General features: G+C 46.7%; 1 pseudogene; it reads right to left on the bottom strand.

Moving 5' to 3' along the window:
- Positions 1-985: 985 nt before the first annotated feature.
- On the bottom strand, positions 986-1,190 carry LOC140386099 (U2 spliceosomal RNA; annotated as a pseudogene).
- Positions 1,191-17,128: the final 15,938 nt, after the last annotated feature.

Genomic DNA, 17,128 nt, shown 5'->3' on the forward strand with positions numbered 1-17,128 from the left:
GTGCTGCAATCTACCCTCAGGCTGGTAGGAGAGCCTCCAGCCAGGTTACGAATCCTGCCTGGGAGACAGTGGCAGTACTGGTCAGTGCCAGCAGCCTGGACAAGAGGACAAATGTGCAATGCAGAAAAAAGATGAATGACCTACTCCAGAGTAAGTGCTCCCTGTTGACTTTCAGCACTTCACCCTTCCGTCACTCCATGGAATGTCATCTCGATCACACATGCTGCCACCTCGCAGGACCCCCTCACACGACCTTCCGCCAGCATCCTCAAACGCCCCCTGACATTTCTCCACAGAATCCCTTCCTGCTTAAATGCAGTGCCCAAATATGCCAGGTGTTCAGCTCACATTATCCTCATTCATGTTCCTGCAGGAGAAATTCACCCACAACTGCTGTGAGAGAGAAGATGGGCAGTGGGATGCCCAAGTTGAGGTTTTTGACTCCATACGAGGAGCGAGCCATGGAGCTCGCAGGGGAGAACAAGAGACAGGCCTGTGCTGAGAGGTAGGTGGGTCTGCAAAAGAAAAGTGAAGAGCCACTTCACCTTCATCTGGATGACGAGTCTCAAGTGAGTTCTGTGTAGTCCAAACCCTTGACCAGACTATGTACTGAACCAAGTCTCTTGCCTTGCCAGGCCAGTTTACCAACATTGTCCCACCATCCACCCTTGAAACCATCTTGGAGGAAATATCGGAGGAGGAGATGGATGAAGCTATACAGCATTCACCTGCAGTCCCCACCATCGCTGAGGGACACACCTCGGTGGTCTACCTTAGCAGGCAGGCTTCTGGGATACTATCTGGTGAGCATCACCCAGCTTTTGATGCACATCAGGTGGAGGCAAGGATCACATGATTGCAAGGATCAGACAGTCAGAGGCCTGCTGGATTCTGGACTCAGCTATACCCCAGCCAGGTGCTGTGATTCTGGACATGTTTGTCTCTCAGCTGCTGGACCTGCAAAGGCAGCACTGGGAATACCAGGAGGGGATATTTTGTTACTTTTTGTGAGTTATAAAGCCAGGGCTCAGAGCGTGGTCAGGGGTGAACCCCTAATCCAGCTCCTTGCCTGCTCCAAAAACCAATTTAAATTCAAATTGAATCCAATTCATGGTCCCCACAAGCGAGACATACAGATCTGAGCCAAAAGGCTACTACACTTGATCTTAACCAAAAGGCCGAGAAGCAATCCAGGAGGGGATATTAATGACATTCCTGCGACTGCAAGGCCAAATGGAAGAGTCCCTCAGCCTTTTCTCACAGGAGATGTTGCCGGCGATGCTTGGCACCCAGGCCAACACTGTAAGGGTGGTGCCCATAGTGGAAAGCCTGGGGCAAGAGGTCAGATGTATGACGGGGGAATACCGAAGTATAGCTCAGTTACTGAGGACCATGGCTGACGGGTTCAAATGTGTGGTTCCGATAATGGTGGACTTCCAGGATTGGGAGCGCCAGATGATTTGAGGCTTCTGGAGCTCACTCCAGCTGTCCCTCTGTCCCATCGAGTAATCCAGGGCCCATGATTACATGGAGGGAGGGGGATACTGTGGCCTTCCACACAGGAGACCCTGTGAGTGACCAACCAATATGAATCCCCCTTTCCTGACAGCGGCGCAACTCAGACTCAGCGAGGTGAACAGGGTGACACGGTAACACCATTTCCACCCGAAAGTAGGCCGGGGCCCTCCAAATCCCAGCCTTCCAGAGGTCACCCACCAAAGACATCTCAGACAACAGGGTGTGGAAGGCAGCAGGTCACCTGCATCTCTCATGTGCATCCTGGGAACAAACCCAGACATAGTGTGAGGGTTCCAAGTGTAAGGAATTGCAGGGGCACTGGATGGGCATGGCTGAAATTTAGCACAGGTGGCTGGGGGTCATTATCACTTGTAACATCTGCACATGTCAATGAATTAAATATTATTGTTCTTCACGACCTTTACACCTCACATGCTTTAACCCTCCTCCCAGTGGTATAGCAATTCTCCCCATCTGGACACAGTTCTTCTCACTGGCCCTCAATGTCAGGCAGATGGTTAGGCCCACTCATTGCAAATGTTTCATTCTCAGTGAAAGGAATCAGGCACGATTCAGTGAATCCTTAACTCTCACCCTAATCCCCCTCTAGAGCTATGGGACAAAGGGAGGTTAGGCCAAACGTCACTCAGACATGAGTCTGGGAGTGAGTGTGCAAGCGGCCGACAGACAGAAATCAGATATAAGAAATAGCTGAGGAGTATTACAGAGTTTTCATCACTGCGCGCCGTCATCACCCTTCTGCATTGACTGGGCAAAAGGCACTTAAAGACACCCTGGCTCCAAGACCCTGATGAGAAGCATATCTGCAACACTCATCCCCTGGCCACTGACGGGTCATCCTAGTGTGGGGGTGGGGAGGTGCAGTGTTGCCCTTTTGCACAACATGCTGGTCCAGCTCCATGATGCGGGAGGTGTTGAGGGCATTCTTAGCCCTTCTGTCCATGCACATGGTTACCCATGACTGACCTCCATCCTCCGGATCATCAACGGCCTCTTCCTTAATTCCTTCCTGAACTGAGGACACATGCCAAGGCCACATGCCACTCCTCCAGGTCTTACTCCTGAAGGTTGCCACCCTGCTGCAGAGCCAGGCTCATATGGCATTGCAGCCCACCACGATGCGGGAGACCCCCTGGGTGCTGCATTTTAGGGCCCCGAACTGTACTAAGTCCATGGAGGCAGAAATCCCTTCACCAGAATTCCTTTTATTTACAAAACCAACAGCAGACCAACCATGTACATTCAGCTTGCTGTCTACATTGGGAGTGCAGAGGATCTGACACTCCCTGTTATATACAGAGAAAGAGGTTCCCTGATTGGCCCACTAATAAGGGTACTCGTGTTCTAATTGGCCAATCTCAAAGGCCTGGTCTAAGTCATTACACAAATCTCATCGTCCTCTCCACCTGCTGGGCTTAGTCCAGGTCAAAATGAATAAGGTGAAAAACCTTTGCATAGAGTACATCTGTGACTTCACCGATACACTTATGGGCAGATGTCCGCGAGGTCAAAAATGGAGCCCTGGAACGACCCCCCGTTGTGAAGAGGTTCAGGGCCGCCGTGACCTTCACAGCCACAGGGAGTGGGTGTTCTCCGCAGTCTCCCTGGTGAGGTGCAATCTCCGAAGGCACATGTTGCCCGGCAACTCCATGACGGACTCTCGGGTTCTGTACACCCCCGGTCTCCTTCTGAACCTTCGTGCCCCCTGCACGACTCGTGTGGTCTCCGATTCCTGAGCTTTCCCTGCGGCTCCTTGGTATCCTGACACTGGGTCTACTTGGGCAGTGCCATATGTTACTGCTGGAGTATGCGCTCCTCCAGTGCTGTTATAAAAAGAATAGCCAGCTCCACTGGCTCCATACCAATATCGTTCGTTTACCTGCGAAGGATGGGAGAGAAATGGACAGTCAGGTTGGTGTCACAGTCGGATAACATCAGTATCTCCCCTGACCCATTGGCGTCCTGGACCTAGAAGCAGCCATTCCCAGACCTTAACTGACGGCTTCCACTTATTCACAGGTCAGGTGCCGTCCCATCTCCATTGTATGACTGGGCCAAGCCTATGCCTTCACCCATTCAGAGTCTCCTTTGGCCTCCTGTCTGGTTCTCCCCTCCCTTAATCTTTATATTACTGGGGGTTCTGCCATAAGGTTTAAATGCTCGCATATCCCTAATGGGTAGGGTCAACTGGACGGTGATGTCCGGCTTGTGGGCTAATAGAACCTCACTGCCAGGCGTTGGGCACATAAGCAAGCCCAGTGTCTCTTGCTCCGGTATACCCAACCATTTAGTACTGAACCTTAGTATTCAACCCATTCCTTGACTTTTAACATTTTAAAATAATAATAAGAATCTTTATTAGTTTCAATCGTAGGCTCACATTAACATTGCAATGCCGAACCTGCGGCGCCTCACCGCAGCAGGACAGCGGCACTGGACCTGATAGGTGGGTCCCAGAAGAGGGCAGTCACCAAAGTATGGGTCGGCATCGGTCGAGCAAGTTAGACCCCACTGAGTTGTGGTTTACCATGGTACCTGTGTTACCACCCCCTCCACCACCCCACTCCCCCTACACCACCCCCACGCCCACGCCCCACACCACTCCTCCACCAACACCACGCCCACACCCCCGCCATCACCACCACCTGCCACCCCAACCCGTGGTCCAATCATGCATCTTGTCTTGTGTCTTACAGGAAATCCTGGCACTGAAGCGGGCACTTCTGGTGTCCCCTGCCCCCTACCTCAACCAGATCCCTAGGAGGAGAGCAGCGAGGAGGAAGAGGACAGCGAAAGGAGCCCTTGACCCATTGACCGAGACACTAGGGAACATCTTGCAGGGAAACCACTGACTTCCCGTCACAGCTGTCTCCAACACGCTCCACCATCCCAGAGACACTCAACTCATTTGGGCAGGTTAGTAAAGAGGCTCCTGGGGCACTATCTGGTGAGCACCACACACATGCAGCGGTACAGCAAGTAGAGGTAGGAACCCTCGAGGGAGCGGACGATCAGAGGGTAGACCAACGCAGGGACTAGTTGCCGTCCATACGGTTTCGGGCTCCTGGAAATGGCAGTCCCATCTCTCATGGAGATGCAGTCTCAGAGCTAGGAGCTGCATGGGGGATGTCGGTAACTATCCAGCTACTGCAGGTGCAGTTGGAGGAGTCCAACAAACTGCAGGAAAAGGAGGTGGTGCCGAACACGCATTCCACGCAGACCAACACCGCAAGGATGGCGTCCACGGTGGAGGCCTTGGAGACAAAGGTTTCGGCCATGGGGCAAGATGTTCAAGACCTGAGGCCCTCTGGACCATTGGTGGCCGAGGCCCAGGACAGGCTGCCCACTCATAGGCAGCTATCTACCAGAACCACCTGGACATTGCAGCGACGCTCCTGAGCATCGCCCAATCACAGAATGACTGAGAGCATCGGCGGCATTGCCCAGGGGCTGGCCAACATGGCACAGACGCAGAGGGAGGTGGCCCAGTTCCAGAGGGAGATGGCGGCGTCACTGGATGATGTGACACAGACCCAGAAGATTGCATCGTCGCAGGGTAATGTGATGCAGACCCAGATGGAGGTGGTCCACTCTCTGCAGCATCAGGTTGCGGGGAAGCCTCAAGCATTCGCTCTGCTCACAGCCTCATCCAATGGAGCAGCCTGGGGGTCATCAGACATCCCAAGGAAGGAGGAGATGATGGGGCCCGTGCCGGTGACTCACGCTAGGTGGGTGCTAGAACACCGCCGCACCTCGGACTCCCCCTTTCTCCTATCCCTGGCGCATCTAGTGGGCGGTGGGCAGAACAGGGTGGCACCATGCCATCTGGGACACCATAGCAGCAGCCGGATCCTTCCAGGCCCGGTCGCCCCAGATGATGGCCGCCAATGGGGACCCAGGTCACAGGAAGGAAATCATAGCAGGCCACCTCCAGTCCTTATGTACCATCTGGGTATCCACCTACATGTTGCATAGGGCCAGTAAGGCCGGAATAGTAGACACCTTAAGTTGGCACAGGTGCAGGGCACAGTATAGTGATAGGGGCTAGGGCACATATCTATATATATGTTTTCATATTAAACCCCTGTGTACAATGTTACAACCTGTCTCCGTACTCTGGCAGATGGGTGTGAGGGGTGGGCTGGTCTGGGTTGGCTGCAGAGAGGGTGCGGGAGAGGGAGGGGTGGGCAGACATTGGGGGTGGGCTTGGGGACTGCGGTTCAGCCAGCGTTCATAGCACCGGTGTCCCATCTCCACCCCACCACCCCATCACACACTCCCCGCCCCCGCCCCCACCCTACCTTCACCACCGCAAGGAATAGTGGGACCATGTGATGGAATGGCCAGCTCACATGCAGGGATCACCTAGGTGGAAGGTGGAAAGTGCTACCATGGGCAGGAGTCAGATGTTGTCAAATGATGCGGAGCAACAGAGCTCATCGCAGAGTGGGCCGTCAGCATCCTCCATCCCATTGATCAACCCCATTGTTACTGCCAACCCAGGGCCCACACCCCGTAATGCGGCAGCAATGTTCAATGTTTCACAAAGGGGGTTGCAGGCAGGGGGGGTGGTCGACCGGTGAGGGGTGGGGGGATGGGGCTGAGGGGGGGATGCAGTGTCAATGCCCCTAGCCTGCACCCTCCCCCGGGTCGGTGAACCTGGAGGTGACTAGAATGTCCCGTTCGCATTGGCCCTGGCACACCCATGTGGTCTCCTATGTCTGCCTGGGCTATCTCACCCTCCCTAGCTTCCTCCTCGTCGGACGAGGATTGGCTTTCATCCTCCTCTTCCAGCACATCATCCCTCTGTTGTGTGATGTTGTGGAGGACACAGCAGGCCACCATGATGTGGGCGAACCTCTCGGCATCATACTGGAGGGCTCCTCCAGAGCAGTCCAGCCACCTGAACTGCATCTTCAGGAGGTCGAAGCACCGCTCGATCACGCTCCTGGTTGCTGCATGGGCATCACTGTAGCAGTCTGTGACTGCCGGATATGCGTCATCTGCCACGACCACTGTTGCCCAGGACCCAAACCCCAGCCAGGGGTGCGCCTTGAAGAGGCCGGGAATCGTCGGTTGTGCCAGGATGAAGGCGATGTGCACACTGCCTGGGTATCGGGCGTTGCCTTGCATGATGCGCATCTGATGGTCACACGCCAGCTGCACGTTCACTGAGGGTACGCCCTTTCGGTTTATGCCAAGCGGTCATCTGCAGGTGCTCGTAGGGTGACATGCATCCCGTCAATCACCCTCTGGACCCGGAGCGATCGGCGATGGAGGCGATCTCTGCTGTCCAGGCTTCCCAGTGGGCTCAGTCCATATTGAAATGGATGTATTCAACCAATTAGGCATATAGGGTCTTCTTGATGGCACGGATGCACCTGTGCACCGAGCTCTGTGAGATTCCAGACAGGTCCCAACTCGGCGCCTGAAAGGACCCATTGCGTAAACGTTCAGGGCAGCCGTCACCTTGAATGACACGGGGAGCAGATGTCTTCCCCCATTGTCCCGCAGTGCCAGATGTTCCAGATATGTCACACTGTCTCCCTGTTCAGCCGGAGTCTTCAACAGCATGCCCGGTTCGGCAAGTCCTCGAATGGCAGGCGCTGCCGGTACATGTGAGGCCTCATGAAACACCTCCTTGGCACCTCCTCCTCCTCGGCCTGTTGGACAGCCAGCTTTCCATCCTCAGCAGCTGCCTCCTGTTCCTCTGGGGCAGGCTCCGCTGCTGCAGCTCCCTCCTCCTTGAGCAGCTCCAGCTCATAAAGCCTCAGTGCATGCTCAGGGCTGCGACAATGTGGAGATAGGTCTCTCCCTCAATCATGATCAATGGAGAAACCCAGCAAATGTTGGAACATTTCCCATACCTGGGTCACCTCTCCTCTAAGGCTGACATTGATGCAGTGATCCAACATTGTTTCATATCCATGAGCGCCTCCTTTGGACGCCTAACGACAAGAGTCCTCGATGACTGCAACATCTGTGCTGACACCAAGATCCTCATGTACAAGGCGGTCATCCGCCCAACTCTTTTTGTTTTTAAATTTAGAGTACCCAATTCATTTTTTACAATTAAGGGGCAATTTAGCGTGTTCAATCCACCTACCCTGCACATCTTTGTGTTATGGGGGCGAAACCCACGCAAACACGGGGAGAATGTGCAAACTCCACATGGACAGTGACCCAAAGCCAGGGTCGAACCTGGGACCTCGGCGCCTTGAGACTGACCACTGTGCTAACCACTGTGCCACCGTGCTGCCCTATCCGCTCAATTCTTCTGTATGATTCAAAAACTTGGGCTACGTACAGAGACGACCTCAAAGCCCTGGAGAGGTACCATCAGAGCTGTGTGAGACAGATTCTTCACATCAGCTGAAGGGACAGGCTTACTAACATCAGTGTCCCCAAAGGAGCTAAAAGCATCAGCTTCGAGACCATGATCATCTGAAACCAACTCCACTGAGCCAGCCATGTACATAGAATGTCAGCGTCCCAACTGCAGAGCAAATCTTCTTTGCCCAGCTCAGGGAAGGCTTCCGAACAAGTGGAGGACCAAGCAAGCGCTTCAAAGACACCCTGAAGGTTTACCTCAAGAAATGCGACATAGACATCAAAGGCTAGGAGACCCTTGCTCAGAAGTGACCTAATTGACGGAACCTCTTAATTGAAGGGACACAATTCTTCAAGGACACCCGACAGCAAGAAGAAGCCCAGAAAAGGAGCCCGAGAAAGGAATACCAGCAATCTAGAGTCCACGGATCAATCCCATCTCCTTTAAAAACCTGCAAGTGTAAAGTTGAGGATGCAGTTCTGGGGTCTGGCTCATCAGTAATGCAGGAACCCCCAGAACCCATGACCAGTAACAGGGGGTTTCTTAGGTGGACAATCATACTCATTACCGTGTGATCACCCAAGAAGAAGAGTATATTCTGAAGTAATCTAATTTGCATTGATGTGGGGAAAATGCAAAAGATTATACAACAGACCTTGACATAATTGGACAACCAGATCCAGTAGAAAAATCTTTCAATATGCAGCTGTTCAGAGCTCCCTTGAGTCAACCAAAAGTTTTTCCCTGGGGAAACCTTTGTAATCAGGCTCTGTCCTCCTCAACCCTATCCCCTGAAGTCCAGGAAACACTGCCAACCTTTGCAAAACCTTTTATGAACATGTAAATAGAATTTACCAATCAAATTCAGGTGCAGTGAGCATGGGAAACTGTCATAGGCTGTGACATCACTAAATTAATATTTTTCCTATAATGTTTATTGGACAGAAAATGCAGAGAACTGTTATGACATTTCAATAATTATTTTAGAGATATTTTGTTTTCAACCAATCGTCTTTTCCCTTCAAGGCTTTACCTCAGAGTCTGGTGGCCGCGACCAAAAATAGATTTTTAAAATCAACATTTATATTTTATTCAGCTGTAATACGTTTCTAGTTCTTGAAGGAAGAAGCATATATTTTCCATGTCTTCTTCTGTACCATTCTTTCAATTGTAATTTATATGTAAAGCAAACTCTTCAGCATGATGGCTTATATCTTCCAATGTGTAACTACCACTTTGTGATTCTGTTTTATCCTTTGTGCCTTGTTAACATTAACATGTCCGGGTGAACATTCCCAAAGTAATATTTTACTTTCTTCATGCTTATGCTGCAATTCGATCTAAATAGACTGTACATTCAGAGCAATACACTAAGAAAATGAAAAGGTTCAATACAAGGGGCTGTAATTTAAGGAACATCATCAGACTTAAAGCAAACTGCCACAATGATGGGTACACTCTTGGTTGTATCCACAACAATTTTGTAAACATTTAATTCTATTGAACTAACTTTTCCCTACCAGCATTGATCAATGATGTGGAGATGCCGGCGTTTGCCTGGAGTGAGCACAGTACGAAGTCTTACAACATCAGGTTAAAGTCCAACAGGTTTGTTTCGATGTCACTAGCTTTCAGAGCGCTGCTCCTTCCTCAGGTGAATGAAGAGGTCTGTTCCAGAAACACATATATAGACAAATTCAAAGATGCCAAACAAGCGTTCCAAGCATTGTCTGGCATCTTTGAATTTGTCTATATATGTGTTTCTGGAACATACCTCTTCATTCACCTGAGGAAGGAGCAGCGCTCCGAAAGCTAGTGATTTCGAAACAAACCTGTTGGACTTTAACCTGGTGTTGTAAGACTTCGTACAGCATTGATCAAGTGTGATTTATTCGGGTTGAGCACTCCCTGTGTAGCCAAACCTGGAATTTGCAGCATGACTAAAGTTAATTGGGCTCAATCTTTTAATAACAAACCAAATGGTGTTTTTAAGCTTCTTAACTGCAGATTATTTATCAATGCATTGAATGCAATTTTTAAATTTCTGAACAGATATAAATAGTGACAATTTTGATATAACGGAAGGAACCTCTGAATGGCAAAGTTAACATACAAATGCTCAATATTCACATATTACATTCCAATCTCCACTATTTTATACAGAAAAGTCAGCTATTACAACTTTCTCATGGTGTAATGTGGTACGAATAAGTTAAGCAACTTTGCAAATCGTTCTATCCTAATATCTTGATTGCCATTTTCTACATGGTAGTAATATAAAATTACTGCCAGGAAAATACCAATGCCATCCTCCACACAGTATTAATTTTCCCTATTCAATCTGAGAAAAAATGAAGCCAAACAAGTTTCAAGTGTTAAAAATATTTTTATTTAATATCAACTGTCTATGCATTTTCTTGAATCAGTCTGCATACTGTTGGTGGATGTATCAAATGCTGCTCCTACAAGGTGGAAAACATCTGCTGCAGTGCACACTAATGAGATTATACAGGCGTGAATAACTGATTACAGAAAATATTCAGGTATTGCTGTCCATTACATAATTAGATTTTAGCTGTGGAGATTTATGCAGAATATCACGTGCAAGCGACACATTTCCTTTATACTCTGCCCATTAGTCGATGTAATACAGAAAAAATAATGTTTCAGTGGTATGGCATAGCAACCCAGGGATTTGCTGTCATTGCATTCAAATTTGTAATTTCATTAGTGTTCCAATTGCATAGACTTAAACAGCGGATACTTACAATAATCGTATTTCATTCTTGAACACTTGCCTTGCATTTTCCACCCCTGTTCCTGCGCAAAAGAATTCTCTGTAATCAGCTCCTACTTGCCTGCACTGCTTTATTTTCTCTCACACAGTGCTTTGGCAACTTGCTGTTTCTTACATTTCATATGGTCAATTCATAAGTCTATATCAAAACTAAGTAACCCTATGTTCCCCTTTCCAGGCATAGTGTGGGTCTAGTCTTTAGCGATCTAAGGCAGAATGGTTTGCCTACCACCTTCATGGTGCTAAACAGTTGCAGTGCACCTTAAGTCAGCTGTAGAACAGTCCCAACATTGCCAGGAATTCCCATTGCACTTTAATGCTCCAAGCACTTCTCCAGATCATGCCTGTTCACACCAGTACCCTCCACCCACGTCCCACTTACAAATGCATTCAAATACAACAGATAGACACAAAATTCACACCAATTTTTTAAAGCATAGAAATATTGAAAATAAGAGCCATTTAGGCCATTTAGCCCTTCACGGCCACTACACCATTCAAAATGATCATGGCCAATCCTCTATCTCAACACCACGCCCTGGCACTCTCTCGATACCCCTTGACCCTCCTTGACCCTCTAGGGCAAGTGTATCCTTTCTTAGATCAGTGATAATTTTTTTAGTCTCGCCCACCTTGGGAATTGCCGGGACAGGCGAGACTGGGAAATTCCATCCACGGAGTCCAAAACGGCGCACAATATTCTAGGTGTTGTCTCACCAAGGCCCTCCAAAGCTGCAGCAAGGCATCCCTTGCTCAATTCTTCTTGCAATGAAGGCCAACACACCATTTACCTTCCTAACTGTTTGCTGCACCTCCATGCTAGCTTTCAGGACTGGTGTAATAGGACACCCAGGTCCATTTGTACGTCAACATTTCCCAATCTATTGCCATTTAAATAATACTCTGCCATTCTGTTTCTCCATCCAAAGTGGATAACTTCACATTTATCCACATTATACTGCATCTACCATGTGTTTGCCCAATCACTCAACGTGTATAAATTACCTTGAAGTCTCTTAACATCCTCCTCACCACTCACATTTCCACTAGGTTTTGTGACGTCGACAAAGTTGGAAATATTATATTAGGCCCGCTCATCCAAATTATTGATATACAGTGTGAATAGCCAGGGCCCAAGTACTGATTCCTGTGGAACCCCACTGGTCACCGCCTGCCACTTTGAAAAAAAACTTTTACAGGGAATGTAATATGTAATTTTATGTAACATAAATCTATCAGAAATGCTGGTTTCACGGACAGGCTTGTGGACTTGTACTGGATTGTGATTTTTCGTCTCCTTTCCATAGTAGGTTGATTTATATCAGGTATTGATCATCTTCAAACTCAGTCAACACTGCAGGACTTGTGCCAATTTACTTCTTCCAAGAAACTGCAGGTTTAACCATGGGTTGGTCAGTCCTGCAGTACAGCCTCCACAAAGGATCATATTGTTGATAGGTTTTATTAGGCTCAAGCGTTCAAGTCACAGGCTAAAACATATTTTAATAATAATTGAGTCTGTCAGCTCTGCTGTCGAATTTACTGCAGAGAGATTAAGACCATTTGCCTTGCTAAAACGATCATTAAAGTGATTATATCACATAGCTAGTATCACTGCAGTAGGAAGTGGCTTTTACTGGAAGGATGCAACTTCAAACTGACAAAATGCAGAACCCGTGGGCACAATATATGGACATGATTTGGTGTAGAGAGATCTCTTCCATTTTTTGCCATAATTTAGGAACTGGCTTTCACTTCCCCATTGCTTTTACCTCTTCCGCTAACTCCTTTCTGGCACACCAAATCTGGCCCCACTCCTTAACACACTCAAAGATGCCCATTTCCTCAGACAGGAGAAATGTATTAATATTCCAGGTGACACATGGTTCACAGGCAGGATCTCCTTCCCCTCACCAAAGCCATCCCACTCAGCCATACATTTCAGCATCCATCCTGTTCAAACTGTCCCCACACAGTGTTGCTCTCATGCTATTGGGTATTCCTTCAACTACCATAGCACCTTTGCTCCCTCAAACATTCACCTTTTATATCCCTCCTATTCCTAATTTAAATGTTCATTATATATTCCGACCCCAGACCAGACCCCAACAGTGGCTAGGATACTGGACAGAAACCTTAATATTTTAAGTTAATTTTGTAAGATTATGAGGAAAAGATACCTCACACCAGGGGTAATTAGACAAACAAATAGTGATATGGTATATTGAAACAAACTTTATTACTAACACAGTATTAAAATCTTTAACATCGCAGAAGAAAATAATTTACAATTACCCCTTGAACAGTACTACTCAATACAGTGAATAACATACCCTTAATTACTATTGTTATTCCCACTTAAACAAGGAGAAAAAAGCATTTCAGCTTTCAATCCACTGTTAAATACCACTGGCATTCAGCAATACCTGCTAACAGAGATGTTCTTTGAGAAAGAGAGATCTCTTGTTACTGATTTAAAGACAAGAGGCTGGATTCTCCATTTCAGGGACTATGTCCCCATGTTGTCGTGAAAACTGTGGTCTTTTACGCCATAAAAACTGGCGTCAAAAGGCCATAGATTCACTGACTTGCAGGGGGCCAGCAGGCATCTGTCGTGGGGCTCACAGCTCCAGCTGCTGTTACAGCTCGTTGCACTTTCGAGTCAGAGGCTGTGTGGTGGTGGCCTCCAGGGGCCATGCCGTGTTCCACGCCAGGCTCAGATTGCGGACCTGGACCGCGGAAATAGTGCCCCCGATCGGCCATGTGCCTGACCCGCATATTAAAAGCCCAGTCCCGAATGAGGCCCCCCTGCCCTCTGACTGGCCCACTCCTAACTGTGGTGGCTGTAGACTGAGTCCACAGCCACCACCCGAGATTCCCGAATGGCAGGACCACATTAGAAATACACCGTCGGGAATTTGGCTGGTCGGAGGCGGAGAATAGCGGGGAGGGCCTCTGGCAATTGCCTCAGATGGTGAATACTCCCCGAGTACACCGCTTTTTGGGGGCGGAGAATCGCCAAACCGGCACCAGTCCCGATTTCATGCAAGAAACTCAATTCTCTGCCCTATCGCCGAACACAATTTCGGCGTTGGGGTGTGGAGAATCCTACCCAAGATCTGACTCCTGTCAGACCTATGCAAAAACTCTGGCTGTATGTCTTCAGAAGATGTTTCTCAGTATGCTTCAGCTCCCCATTGTTCTCAGACAAGCCTGCACTGTTTTAAAGAATATTAATCTCATTTATTTGATGTGCAGAGAGCAAAACTGTTTGACTTCTTGACACAGCTTCATTCAGTTCAGAACTGCAGTGACCTGTGAAATGCCAGATGCCTTAGCTCCACCCGGCAATTACATCATCTTGCTAAAGTGAAATCTAATTAACTCCACAGGGAATCCCCTTTTTCTAAACAACTAAGTTGAAATCTAATTAACTCCACAGGGAATCCCCTTTTTCAAAACACAATTCCGTTCGCCCAAGTTTTTTACGATGCTTTAATTGCACCCCTGCATCCCAACCTTTGAAACTAGAATTTATTTTAAAGCATTACTGCAGCAATAAAACACACTCTAATCCAGGCTTTTAACCCTTACTGCACCAAATGCCTATAATGCAATACATCTGAAATGCATACATACGTCACACTTCCCCTCTTAAAAAATTTAATCAGAAGTATAAAAAGATGGCTTCATTTTCCCAAAGCTTTTTAACTCTAAACATTTCTCATTACTAAACACAACATATACTCTGTAAGATGGATATCATATTCCATTTTAGTCTTTCTTTTCCACCTTCAAAAATTCAAGGCTTCTCACCCCTCAAAGTTGTGATAAAGCATCGGCAATCACATTTTCTCTTTCTGCTACATGTATAATTTATAAGTTAAATAATCGTAACAATAATTTCCATCTGAACAGCCTTGCATTTCGATCCTTAAACTTTTCCAAAAGTTTTAATGGATTATGGTCTGTATACACAATTGTCTCGAATGAATTGTTAGCAACATAAATGTCAAAATGTTGTAATGCCAATACCAAACACAATGTCTCTTTATCAATGGTCAAATATTTCTTCTGATGAATATTTGGTTTTCAAGAAAAGTAACCAACAGGCCTTTTGATTCTTTGGTTAGCTTCCTGCAACAATACAGCATTAACACCCACATCACTCAACATCAATTGGCACCTGAAATTGCTTGGCAGAACTAGGTGTCATCAAAACTGGTGCAGTAGTTAACATAACTTTCAGAGATCATAGAATCACAGAATCCCTACAGAAGGACCGATCCTTCGAAAGACCATACTATCTAGGCCCAATCCCTGACCATTCCAGTGATTATCAAATGCTTCCTGACATTCTGACGTCCATTCAAATTTCACATGCTTTTTCAGACGTTCAGTCAGTGGAGCAAACAGGCTGCTAGAATTTGGCACAAATTTCTGGTAGAAATCACTCATACCCAGGAATCTCAGAACTTCTCCGCTCATTGATGGTATTGGAAACTCCCCAATATTCATATCCTTTGGGGCCATCTGACCATGCCCAATTGTATGGTCTAAGAATGTGACGTGAGCTTTTGCACATTCACCTTTAGCCAAGTTTACTACCAATCCAGACTCCTGTAGTCGATTGAATGATTCCTTTAAATGTTCCGAACACTCCTTCCACGTTTGACTGAACACCAGCAAATCGTCTATGTATACTGCAAAGTTGTTTCATCTAGAAATGACCTTGTTGGTTAATCTTTGGAATATTGCTGGCGCATTCTTCATTCCAAATGACATGACTTTAAACTTATACAGACCATTTGCTGTCACAAAAGCCAAAACTTCCTTTGCCCCGTATGATAAAGGTACTTGCAAATATCCTTCAAGTAAGTCAAGTTTTGTAATAAAATTCGATTGTGCCACCTTTTCAACACAACCTTCCAAACAAGGAATAGGATGTGAATTGGACATCGTAACTGCATTGACTTTTCTGCAGTCCACATACAATCATTCTATTCCATCCTAATTTGGTACTATCACAATAGATGAGCTCCAATCGCTGCAACTCACTTTGATGATATCATTCTTAAGCATACTGTCAATCTCCTTTTGTACCTGTTCAAACTTTAGTGGATGTTGTTTCATTGGAATAGCATTTCCTACATCTACATCAACCATAATTACTTCCCAATTTATTCCCACATACAGTTTTATGTGTCTGCAATAAATCTTTTAAATCATTTTGATTTTTCTCCAGAAGGTAACTCAATAATTTAGACCAATTTCTTATTACTTCCCCATTTTCCAATCCTATTTGAGGAATGTCAAATTCAGAGTCACCTGGACCTATCTCTTCTCCCTGAGATATAATAATTGACACTTCCTCCTTCTTCTCCATAAAAATACAGGTTGGGCATATTAGCATGACACACTCTGTGAGTTTTCCCTTATATGGGGCATTCTTACCAAATAATTCACTTCACTTAATTTCATTTCAATTTGATAAGATCCACTAAATCTTGCTTTTACTGGTTGACCCACCATTTGTAACAATACCACTATTTTTTCCCACTAACAAAGCTACACATGTTTGATTTCTTAGCCGCCTCTTTTTTCATCACGTGTTGTGATAATTTTACATACTTTTTAGCCAACTCACCAGCCATAGTTAATCTTTCCCTAAAGTTTGACACATAGTCCAACAATGTTGTCTCTGAAAGCTGACTCACCAATTTCTTTTTGATCAATTTAAGTGGTCCTCTTATCACCATGACTGAAAATCAATTTGAATGGACTGAATTTAGTTCATTTATTTGGAGATCCCTAATTGAAAATAGTCCAAATGGAATTCCTTAATCCCAATCTTCTGTATAATCCTGACTATAGGTCCTAAATATGGTCTTTAAAGTTTGATGCCAACTTTCTAATGCTCCTTGTGATTCCAGATGAAATTTAATTGAATCATCTATTGTGATGGCCTTTTCCTGTTTTGGGAATGAGTTTGTGGTGAACCTTTCTTTCTATTAGTGGTTGGTTGTTTTATGTATTAACACAAATTATAAGATTTGAAAATAACACACACTAGACGTAGCACACATCCATAAAGGAAAAAAAAAGGGTGGCACGGTAGCACAGTGGTTAGTACAGTTGCTTCACAGCTCCAGGGTCCCAGGTTCGATTCCCGACTTGGGTCATTGACTGTGCAGAGTCTGCACATTCTCCCCATGCCTGCGTGGGTTTCCTCGGGGTACTCTGGTTTCCTCCCACAGTCCAAAAATGTGCAGGTTAGTTGGATTGGCCATGCTAAATTGCCCTTAGTGTCCAAAAAGATTAGGTGGGGTTACTTGCTTACGGGTATAGGGTGGAGGTGTGGGCTTGGGTAGGATGCTCTAGCCAAGGCAGACTCGATGGGCCGAATGGCCTTCTCCTGCACTGTAAATTCTATGATACCATGATTCTGTGAACTTCAACAT

Source organism: Scyliorhinus torazame, chromosome 11, assembly GCF_047496885.1.
Source record: "Scyliorhinus torazame isolate Kashiwa2021f chromosome 11, sScyTor2.1, whole genome shotgun sequence".
Lineage (NCBI taxonomy): Eukaryota > Metazoa > Chordata > Chondrichthyes > Carcharhiniformes > Scyliorhinidae > Scyliorhinus > Scyliorhinus torazame.